At 31.7% G+C, this 12,606-nt stretch overlaps 1 protein-coding gene across 2 annotated transcripts in view; it reads left to right on the plus strand.

Annotated features, from left to right (window-relative positions):
* LOC145323861 (uncharacterized) overlaps positions 1-12,606 on the plus strand; it is a 156,025-nt gene that overhangs the window by 63,589 nt on the left and 79,830 nt on the right. The window contains exon 1 of one of the 2 annotated variants that reach the window (XM_080166445.1): positions 9,869-10,170. The exons of the other annotated variant lie outside the window; for it this stretch is intronic. The gene's annotated coding sequence lies outside the window, so the exon portion shown is untranslated. Of the gene's footprint in view, positions 1-9,868; positions 10,171-12,606 lie in introns of those variants that run through there. 2 annotated transcript variants of the gene reach the window in all.

Raw genomic sequence — 12,606 nt, forward strand, 5'->3', positions numbered from 1 at the left:
TGCTGAGAACCTGTTCTAATCCAGCGGATGATTATCGGTTTCGAAGCCATACTGGATATTAAGTTTCCCTACATTGCTTAGTATATGCCTCTGCCTTTTAATAAACTAGTGGCTTCGCCCCTAGCCTCTAGGGGCTTCGCCCCATGAGGTAATGGAAAGTCAAACCTCCATAATAATTTTATAGTTATATTTTTCAAAAAAGTTATTCTTTGCCGAATTACTCTTTGGTAAAATTAAACCCAGGTTGTGCGCCGTATTCACAAAAATTTAAATTTGTAAAAATTAAACCCAGGTTGTTCACCGTATATCTCGTACGGGGTGAGCATAAGCGAGTACCCTGTATGCGGCACAAGCTCTGATAGTCCCACTGATTGGACCACATATACACAAAAATTGAAAACTCTCCTCTGTAAATTTTATTTAATACCTATAATTGGAACAACTTTTTATAGATGTCAATTTTTAAAAGTTACAAAAAGCCCAAAAAATTTTTTTGGTGAAATTTTTTTTTTTTTTTTTTGGGGGGGGGGGTTCATGGGGGCTTCGCCCCATGGTGCAGTGGGGTTCCCCCAACCCAATTACTGGTTTTTGTTTACAAAAATAAAAAAAAGATAAAAAATTTGGAAATAGGGATTTTTTTTATTTTTAGGGGGGTTGGGGTGTCCCACCCTCCTAGAAAATAGCCTAAAATCTCCAGAGGACCAGTAGGTATATTCCCAGAAGAGTAGAGCCTCATTTGTTCAGCAGTTACTGAGATTTTACAAAAAATGTAAAAAAAAAATTTTTTTGGGGGGGTGGTTTTTTTAGTTTTGGGGGGGGTTGGGGGTGTCCCACCCCCCGAAAAATATGTTTAAAACCATCACAGGACCAGTAGGTATAATCTCTGAAGAGTAGAGCCCAATCGGTTCAGCGGTTACTGAGATCTTAAGCTTTAGACGGACAGACAGACAGACAGACGGACAGACGGTCAGACGGACAGACGGACAGACATCAAGCTACTTTGTATTATAGATTATATTACTGCTTACAATAAACAATGTGGTAAAGTCTAAAAAGCACTAATATACCTCTCTATAAATCCATGTGAAAATGTCTTTCTGATTATTCAATTATGTTTATGCGCTTGCATCACGAATTAAAGGGAGCTTTTTGGCTCAATTCAATGGGTTTGTAGTCTGTAGAGCTTAGCTTCGGTAACTCTGTTTGTTTTGATAGAAATTGGTATGTCCCCTCACTATTTAGTATATCATGCTCAGTTATTATTTGTAGGGTTATACTCTTAGAATTTTTTTTTTCAATTTTGAAAATTTGACAAAGCCCAAATTGTGTTAGGGGTTATCTTTCTCACTGCTCCTCTCATCTCCCACATTTTATTACGTCACATGGATCATTTTTGACACAATTTTAACACAATTTGGGCTTTGTCTGAAAATTTCCCTTCTAGAACTGCATCCAGAGTAATAGTTTGTAGGGGTTGGGTGTTGTGGAAGGAAAGGGGGGGGGGCCCGGGGGGGAGTGTAAAAAAATTTTCAAAATTGAAAAAAAAATCCTAAGTGGATAATATCTTAATTGTTAATAAAACATGCATAGCAATCTTTATGATCTTATTTAACCTACTTTATAGGTATGTAAAGGATGTGCTGTTTTTTGAGGGTATCCTTTTGATTGGTATATGGATTAATGACGGACCGATAGACCAAGTATTAAAGAATTGATTTTAGCCATCTATCTTAAATAGCAGCTGAAAAAATAAGGTTTCCCTAGAAAGGTTTGGACAGGCGAACATTTCATCACAGAGTAACTTTACTACTGAAAAGAGAAGAGGGATTTTTTATTGCTTTAGAACTGTAGATCGATATTTCACTAAAAATATAGTTACACGCCGTTTTCACTCCACATGGGGAACATAGGCCGCTGACAATGTGTTAGTGTTTCTGTAGCAATGTGGCTTTTTTATGGATATGGGGTTGGGTTGTCAGCCCTAAGCCCTATGATTGCGGTACAATTAACTCTTTGATTGGACGACCTTTGTCTAAGAAGTCCTAACTGTGCATGGTAGTAAGTTGCGCCTAATTTTGACCCAAGGCATTCCCCCACCTATAACTATTTATGTCGCGCACCTGACATAGTAGCAGTAGGAACCATTTTTAACGTCTTTTGTTATGACGCCGTGACGGACCGAGATTCGAACCTATTTCTTTCCCGACGACGAGCGGATGCGCTACGTGTTGAGCCACGATCGCGGGTTGATATTTCACTAAGACCTAGCTATAAGTTTAACTTTTTGTATAGTGCATTTTAATTTAATTATCCAAGCAATAATATATCAATTTTATTGATTAACAATCGCCCATGTGCTTTAATAACTAATGAACAAAATTTAAACCAATTTAAAGGTTTAACACTTTAAAAAAATTACTTGTATATGACTACTTTGTCGAGAGGTTTCGTGATTTTTTTTTATCTAAAAATTTAATTATTTAAGTAAAACCTAAAATATTTAAATTAACAAAGCTAATGGAAATCCTTTTTGCTCTTGATATCTTTATTTGTCGGTACATCTGTAAGTTAGACATTGTTTAGTGCATCGCTAACTTCGATGACTTTTTTTCATCCTTGTTTCTCTTTGTTGAATAATATACATGTACAATATAAAATTTTCTCTATTTAAATAGAATTCATTAATATTACCATGGTAACTTTTCATGCTAAAAAACTGTATACATAGTTCCTCATTTTTAAAGGTTTCCTGATGTTATTTACACAATGATATTATTTATCCCCTTTTTATATCATCTGAACATCTCCATTCTGCCCTATGTTTGTCCATCCATGTTTTTGTTTATACTTTGCTACTCATGGTTGTTGTCATCCTTATTTACTTGCTACTTAGAACCTCAAAAACAGGCCCATTTGAAATCAAAATAGACATAATATATCTAGATGGTCCATCTGACTCCATATTGAACTGGAGGCCATGCATTATTTTCTTGAGCAAAAAAATCGATTTAAATCCAAGAAAGTTTAAACTTTAAAAAAAGCTTTCTGTTACGGACGTACATACCAACCCTAATTAAAGAAAAGCTTTGCTTTTAAAAATAATACAATGATTTAATATTTTAATAATTTTAAGATATTATTTAATTTACTTAAGTGAAATAAATGAAAACCAAACTTTTTGATATTTCTTTCAATTTAGTTTTAATTCCCAAGTTCCTTTGCTTGGGGATGTTTATTAAAAAAAGTCTATTTTTTGTTGTTTAAATTTCACTGAAATTTCTTGTCCATTCCTAACTATTCTCTATTAAATGTCATAGATTTAATAAAGATTTTGAAGTAGTCATCGAATTTACTTTATTCTAATAGCATTTTAAATTTATACTTGGTTATATTAAAAAAAATTTGAACATAATATCTTAATTTTTGGTTGTTCATTTTTCAAAGAATTCAAATTTACTGAAATTTAAAAAAAATTTTGGTAATCCACTTTTAACTTAAGTGGTTTTTTATAGTAATAAAATATGAGAGAGCAATCTCAATTTCTCTCTTAGTTATACAAGCTTCTTTAAAAAGACTAGTTGACACAAATAGTTCATAATCTAATAAATTTCATGAGGTTCTTTTAGGAAATTTATTAAAAGTAAAGTAAAATCTGATTTATAACTGAATTAACAGATTTAATTTTCAAAATTAAGTTTTGTAACAGAAGTATTGACCCTATGAACCTGAAAAGGTGAGTATTAATAGGAAACATTTTTGTACGGCATAGAGATGGAAAACTCAATTTTTGCTATACTTACTTTTTGCTAATTTATTTCTAAGCAATAAAATTCTTTTTTTATAAGTTGATTGTATTAAATAGGGTAAGGCGGGGGAAGTTTCGGTAAGGGGCTATTTTCGGTAATTTCGACCTACCTTCATTAAATGACCTTTTTCTCCATGTTCCGTTCAAATGACAGAAAAAAACATAAAAGCAAATTTGTTCCTTATTAAATTGCCTACAAAAAAGTATAAATTTTTTGTGAGATGAATATTAAGGGTACTTATTGGGTCTCAAAGTTGGACAAAAAAATTTTTTTTTTCAAAAATTTTTTAGTAGGTGTGTAAAGATCGACGTACACAAAAATTGGTAAGACCTAGGGCTGATCCTTAAAGACCTTTTGAACTAAGAATTGCCCGCTCTTTCCAAATCTGTTGAGAGCTTTAAAATCGGGGTAATATTTTTTTCAAAAATGACCAAAGTTGGCACCGGGGGAAATTTCGGTAATTTCAAAAGAAATTAAAATTCAACTTTTAAGGTCATGTTTTCATGTTTTCTTTTGTCAAATCTATTATTCCATATGGACTTTTTAAGAATTAAGCCTAAAAATGAATAGAACAGATAAAAAAAAAAAAAATAATTTTATTTTTTGAAGCAAATTTTTGCGAGGAAAAAATCAAAATTTCTGGTCCTTTGAAAAAAAATATTTTTGACATAGGAGGAATAGTCCGATCTTTATGAATTTTTTTGTGGTTAATCCCAATAACCTATACTAATTATGATTTATCACGCTTGTTTGGTCGTTTGGCCTTTTTTCATCGATTTTTTAAGGTTAAAATGTAGTCAAGATTTTTTGCAAAGATGACACTTTTGCTTCAAATTCGATTATTGAGGTCAATTTTTAATCAATTTTCATGTTTTTTGGTCTAAATCTATAGTTCAATGTGAGCTTTTTTAGGATCAGGCCAAAAAAGTAATAAAATACGTTTTTTTCTTATATTAATTTAAAGTTTTAAAAAAAAAAAATTTTGAAAAAAAAAATCGAAAATTCGCGTCTTTCAAAAAACTTAATTTTTAACATAGAAGGAATAGTCCGATCATTATGAAATTTTTTGTGGATAATCCCTATAACCTATACTAATTATGATTATTTATGTTCGACTGGCCGTTTGGCCGTTTTTCATCGATTTTTTTTAGGTTGAAAAAAATTACCGAAAATTCCCCCCCGGTCAATTTCGGCAAACTTCTAAAAGTCCTAGGATAATGTCCTTTTAGGACCTGATAGTCCTTTCCATAAGCTTTCTACCGGTCTTGGTTTCATTTGAAAATATTAATATTTACCCCATTTTTTTTCAAAAAAAACGAAAAAATACTGAAATTTCCCCCCCCCTTACCCTACATGAAAAGAAATATCTTTCTATTTAAATTGTTGTAATAGGTTTGTGTTTGAAAAATTTCCTAACTTTCAACCATAAAAAATTAATAATAGTTAATGTTTATATATAACAAAATAAAAATCTAAAATATTTTGAAAAGATTTCGCACCCTGCTGGTGTTGTACTCTGTATGGATCCTTGTTGTACCTGTTAGTGTCAGTCTTTACAAGATTATCATTGACATCATAGGAAAGAATTGTGCTTTGACATAACACCCTTAAATTGTACCATTTGTTAAGTAAAATCCTAAAATGTTTACATAACACCCTTCAAATTTACTATTTGTTAAGTAAAATCCCTAAATTTTGACATTTATAGTTTACGATGAGAGAATAGCAAAGCATCTTTTAAAGCATATAATGTTAAAGCATAATCTGAATGAAAAAGGTTTCACTGTTGCTATTGTCACCTTGGTATTACTATTCCTATACTATGGGTCTGCTCTTCCTGGACAAAAGACAATTATAAATTCTCTGATGAGACTATTCTTCATTATCTCTGGAATTACTTCATTTAGAGGTACATTTCATTATTTTGACAACATTACAATCTAAAGATTAAAAGAATTTACAAATTTTTTTTGTTTAGGCACTATAAAGACAATTCTTATTACATATTTCAATGAAGATTTGAAAGGGTTATTTACCTCCAATCCTAACTTGATCTGCAGCATTGCATCAACAAGAATGCTCTGGGTTATTACAGTTCTGACTCTGATTCTACTCCTCACGTTCCGAGCTGTCCTGTTCATCTCACCATACTGTTTTGTCAACTGGAATCATGAACTCCTGTTTAAAAGCTGTTGTGTTGTCATAGTTTTCCTAACCTTGACAGATTTTGGTATCTATGTTGTTCTCTATGAATCCTATTGTTCAAAATGGTATAGTGTTCTACTAGCACATCAGCTAAATGTGAAGGAAATATTCTTGTTTATTTAACAAATTTATATATATACTAGCGGCTTCGCCCCTAGCCTCTATGGGCTTTGCCCCAAGAGGTTTGATCAAACCGACTTTTGGTAGGTATTTTAGATCTAAAAGAAAAATTTTAAAAAATAATTTTTATTTTTTGGGGGGTTGGGGGTGTCCCACCCCCCAAGAAAATAGTTATAAACCTTCTCGGGACCTATGAGAAGCTACCCTGTAAAGGAGAACCCGATTAATACAGCAGTTAGCGAGATCCTTCGCTACAAACAGACAGACATCATTCTACTTTGTATTTTATATATATTTGAAGCAGTTATATTGCACTAAATTATCATAGTAACTTCTCTGGCGTCAGACCTAATTATTAATTAATCATTTTATATAAATTTTTTTTTAATTTGCTACATTAAGGACAGTTGGCAAAAATTAAATCCTAAGTTTCTGTTTTCTGTTAAATAACTATTAAATTAAGTTTTGTTCCTCTTATATACATTTTTTCAACCATAGCTAGTTTTTACCAGTAGAGTTTAATTGAAGAATATGATGTTGTAGAGTTATCCTGAACATAAAGTAGTCAAGACATGTAATTGGGAGCTATATCTTCTTGGACTTATTTCATTTGTAAACATGATTCTATATATCCATCAACAAATAAAGGGAAAAACTTCTATTGGCCGGATACATCCACTTAATCGAGCATCATCATCATTTGATCAAAATGTGTATACAATCAGTGGTAATGTGTTATCCCCACCAGTATTAGTAGCACCAATACCGTCAATCAGCAGTCCTGTAGCTAAACCTAAAGAAACATTTCCTATTCATCTATTTGTTCTGTATGGTGTCATGAAGATATCCATGGAGATTTCTTCACATATGGAGGAGGATACATGGAGCCAAGATCTGTTTCAAATGATAACAATAATATTGAGAAGATTTAACCTGTACATTTTGCCTCTGTATTGGATTTCCAAATCTGATGATGCTCTTGAATTTGGAAAGCTGAAAATCTACCAAGTAGTTCTGAAAATCTGTCAGAAAATAAACAGTGCAGCTTTTGACTACACTGCTTATTTGTAGATTCTCCTGTTGCAATTATACCATAAAACATCTGTTCGACTGTTTCAAGTAGAAGCAGAAGCAGAAGCATAGTGAGAGACATGAACAAATATGTATAAATATGTAAATGTTTTTTGTATAAAAGATATAATAAAGTGACAGGATGTTTGTTTGTCTGTCTGTGTGTCTGTACTGAAGGATCTCCCTAGCCGCTGAACTGATTGGGTTCTCCTTAACTGGGTAGCTTCTCATAGGTCCTAAGAAGGTTTATAAGTATTTCAGGGGGAGGTACCACCACCCTCCCAAGAGAAATCACAAAAAATAATTTAAGTATTTGTAGAGGCTTGAACAAACATAGAAATCGTACAATTTTTTTGAAACTTTTTCTTTTAAAATTGGCCATTGGAATTTAACTCCCTTCTTAAGTTCCCCTAGAGGCCTCTAGTAAAAGATATAACAAAAGAAGAAAGAAAACTTGAAATGTTCAATTTTCTTTAATAAATGTATAAAGACCTCTTTGTATTAAGTATCATGATTTCATTTATATTAATTTTTTAATAGCAAGGCTGCTCTATAATGCAAAGTCTGAGTCATAGTTTAACTAATATCTAAGATAGAAACTTTGTTTTTTTAAAGATTTCTTATACCAGCATGCACAAAGTCTAAATTTATTGTCTGTTTGTTGGTAATGCAATAAGGATATTATGTTTTAGTATGGAAAATTTTATTTATTTTGCTATTATCTTGGAAAGATTGAATTTTTTTTGATGATTCTCCTTTTCCATACTTGATCACTTACTCTGTCTGTCTCTGTCTCTTTGTTTAAGTTTCTAAAGTATTTTAGTCCACGCTGAATCTACTCTATCTCTCTATGTTTATTTGTTGTACATCCATAATTTTTTGTACTTTGCTTCTTAGGAAAGTTATTGTCCTTGTCTTTGGTTTATAAGAAATTAATAAATAGATGAATCAAAGATAGTTTCTATGACTCTAGCTAAGTAAAACCTACTAGGCCATGCAATTCTTTTCAAAATCAGTGAAATGGAAACAATATCTGAAATTTCATGATGAAAAGCAGTCAAAAATAGCCTAGACAAAACTATTTATAGATTATTGAAATCCCAGAACATTCAACATTTTTGCTTGAGCAAGTTTTATAAATTTTCCTCTATACGCCTATTTGAGTCCAATTCTACAGAGAATTTTGTTTATAAATAAAATTGGCCTGACGCGCCATTTTGTTCTTCTGCAAAATGCCGCGTCCTATTTTATTTGTACAGGCACGACAGAGATGTACGGTAGTCACAGCAAAAGGGAGGGGTTTGCTCAGCTGTGTAGGGTGTTAGGAACATTGATGTGTATGTATGTGTGTGTGTGTGTGTGTGTCTATGGAATGGAAGGGAGGAATATGATCATAATTTAAAAAACCTATCTTGTCCGTTCTCTTTACAGCCACACGGACAGTCAATACCAAGGCATGGAGATTTTTACAGTGACAAAATATTGGAGCTTTGAAAATATTTTTTTAAGTATTAAGGTGTGGGTTTGTCTATGCGTTCTCAACGTTTCTCATTATTCTGGAAAGCTATCTCTAAGATCTTAAAAGGTTATTCAAATCAGACAAACAAAAACAAAATTAACTTTTTATTGATATTTCAAACAATGTCAATATGATATTAAAAAATTAACTGGTACTAAAATACATTTTCTTTGAATTACTTTACCTTTCAATAAAAATCAAAGTATATAAACAATCAATAATGCCCAATAAACGCTCTTTACAGGTCACATAAACACTTTAATGAATAAGACCGTATGCGCGTTTTCTCTAGGCGAAGGCTTCCTTAACCTATTGTAATTGTAAAAATGATTTACATGCATAGAATAAGGAGGAATAGAAATGAAAACCCTAAATATTTCTGGGAAATTTGAAGGAATCTTTGACTTGCGCAGTAAAGACAATAATGATAAAGTACAAATCACAATGACTAGTTTGACAAAACTAGAAAAGTTTAATTTGTATCAACATCTAATATAAGAAACATAAGAGCGCAACTTAGTTTTATAATATAAATACTGAGACCAAGATTTTTTTTGTAAATTTTCGTACATAATTATTTTTTTAAGGCTTAATATGCACATTAAATTCATTTTTAATCCATTGTGAATAGGGAAGAGGAAGCTGGATTCTTGGCTACATGGCTTTTAGTAAATCATTGGAAAAGAAATTTATTTTGAATATTTTTTCTGAATAATTACTGAAATCATGTTATTTACTAACAGCCTTGTAGCCGTTTTGGTCTTTCAAAAGTTCCAATTTTACTTCAGGCTAGCCAGGCAGAATCTTCTACCTGGATTCTATTCTATACTTTATCTTCTTTGTTTACATGCTAGGTTTTTCATTAAAATGTTCATAAGTTTATGCCCTTTGACCCTGAGAATCATTCATAGATACCTCAAATACCTACATAAATTCTAAGAATCTAATTTTATAAACTCTGCATTTGACAACTTTTTCCATTGTGGGGAAAACTAGTAGACGGACCCGCCTAGAGATTGAATTGGACGGAAAGAGAGAAAGAGAGAAAAAGAGTGAGAGACATAGAGAGAGATAGAGAGAAAGAGAGAGAGACAGAGATAGACAGAGAGAGAGAGAGAGAGATAGATAGAGAGAGATAGATAGAGAAAGAGAGAGAGAGTAGCCACCGAGTCGAGCCAAATACTTACTACGCCAGTTGTTTCTCATTCTTATTAATAGTTTTAGTAACAAAAATAAAAGTATATGAACAATTCTTATTAGCATAAAAATTTACAATATATTAATAAAAATCAAAGAAAAACTAAAAATCTAGTGAATTTCAAGTCATTAGTGCAAATATTACTCTATAATTGTGATATTTATACAGATTTTTTTTTTATAATTTTCATTTTTTTGTGATTTAAAATTGTGATTTGATTGTTTGAGGATTTATTTGATTTCTAAAAACAGGTAAATTTTATTTTAAGCTAATATTTCATGTTTAAAAAATCTTTATTCAAACGCCGTACTTTCAATATATATTTCTCAGAACAGCTTTGTATAATAGCTTAACGAGGAGCTTGATTACTTTTGGGACTTCTCTTAATCTTGCCGGGTTCATTATGAATACATTACCTAACCAATCAATAAGTACATACAATATGCTATTTATTTAAACAGTAAGATTATTTACCATTTAAAAAAAAAGGAATTTTACTGGCTGAAACATGTAAAGTACAAATATCATGGGGGGTAAGGGAATTGTAGAGTTTTAATCGAACACAGTAATAGTGTCTGACTGATTATGACGTAACAAAAAAATTATAAACTATAGATTTTACCATTGGTCAATAACGGCCTCTCATTGGCTAATTTTTTTTTGTTACGTCATAATCAGTCAGACAGTATTACTGTGTTCTTTTAATCAATTTACAAACATTTCTTCATGTTTTAATAAAAATTTACAAAAGCCTGATTATATTCATAAGATTTAGGGAGGGAGGTTAATTTACCTTCGATTACCCTATCCCTATATTCACAAAAAGTATTTTAAAAAATAAATAAAAAAGATAGACAATGACATGTATGACTCATCAACAAACCCCCATCCTCATTTTAAATCAGGGTAGGGACAAATATTCTAAATATAGAAGTAGAATAGAATAGTTATAGGTATATTCTTTATAGCAAATAATCGTCATTGAGACAAAATATTTGCCATTCTCCGTGTTATTAGTTAATTATAGGCTTAATTTAAAAAAACAAAAAAAAAAAAACAATGATAATGATAATAAGATTTAGCATATTTGCTTTATTGACTAAATTCAATCATTTAAATCTTCCAATAACATTTAATTGCTTCTCCAGTAATACGTTTTCTCGTATTCATTCGAATCCGGTGGATAAGTACCGGTTCTCATCCATACGAAAAAAGCTATGTCTAGCATATTATTATATCCAGCTTTCTACGAATATAAAAATGTACAATCCTAAGATTAAAGCCAGTTTTTTTATCCTGTGCCTTCGGCACCTCGTGGCTAAAAAAAACTGGTTTTATTATTATAATTGTACATTCTATATCCGCGCAAAGCTGTTTATAATACGATGCGAGAAATAACTATTATAATATCTTTCCATGTCTGAACTAGCACAACATAGATAGGACAATGGACAATAAATTTATCTTCTCCCCCCCCCCCAAAAAAAAAAATATGTGTTGCTTTCTGTAAATATTTTGATAAAAAGGGTTATAGGGTTATAGATTAACAAAACAATCATTGTTCTTTCCCCCCCCCCCCCTGCATTTAAACAGAGTAGCTGTGGCTTGATCTAGACAAAATGTCATTAAGTAATTGTAGTGGTCCATCCATGAGTCATAGATTAAACGATTAGATTATATTTTAAAGCAGGTAGTTGTGTGTTTGTAAGTCTGATTATTCATAGGGTTTAAGTATACATGTCTGGGCAGGTTTTAACCTATATATTTTATACCTATGTCAAATAATTTTGAATCATTTTCCTGGTGGTTTCCCTCTTATGGTATTTATAAACTATAAATAAAAGTTTTGATCAAAAGAATCGAAAGAATTTTTGAAGCAAGATTTTATTAGGCAGAGGTTAGAAGAGCCCCCAAGGGATAGTACCCCAAAGGGAGATAGTCTCCCTCAATGTTTGTAGGCTTAATTTTTCAGAAATTAAATATGGGAGGGTTTTCGTTGGAAGCTTAAGATTTTAATAACTACTAAACAAATTGAGATCTCCTATAAAGGTAAGCCTCACAAAGGTCCCAGGATGGTTAAGATTTAGATTCAATCCTTAGGATTGTTATAGGCTATTTTTCTACCCCTATCAACCCCTTTGAATACAGAGCCCCTTAGAAGCTTGGGACACAGCTGCTAGTTTGTTTATTAAAAAACCAAACTTAATTTTCTTTCTTAATTTATTTCTTACTTGCCTATTTTAGCATATACTAGCCTACTAGGTAGCCTTGGTCATTTTCAGTAGTGGGGAACATTTATTGAAAAAGTAAAAGAAAGTTATTATAAACAAGTAACATTCTGTTGATATACAGCTTCTATTGTTTAAATGTTATGTCGACTATATGGTATTCATAAAAAGAGTTTAGGACTGACAAAACATCCTCATGCTATTTTTTAAAAATCACAATTGTGTATTAAATTTGTGACCTTTTATCTATATAACTATATGCTAATGACACCATAAAATTAAATGTATACTGACTTAATAAGCTTATTATTTATCAATAGCAGTTAATACCCAGAGGCCGTTAGTGACCATTGAGAGAGGGGGCCATATCTCTTGAGAGGGTGGTCGTACCCTCCCCCAAACATACCCATGACCCATGAGAAGCTACTCTGTAAAGGAGAACCACATTGGTCCAGAGCT

The sequence above is a fragment of the Acartia tonsa genome, chromosome 7, assembly GCF_053477335.1.
Source record: "Acartia tonsa isolate MP-2025a chromosome 7, ASM5347733v1, whole genome shotgun sequence".
In the NCBI taxonomy this organism is placed as follows: domain Eukaryota; kingdom Metazoa; phylum Arthropoda; class Copepoda; order Calanoida; family Acartiidae; genus Acartia; species Acartia tonsa.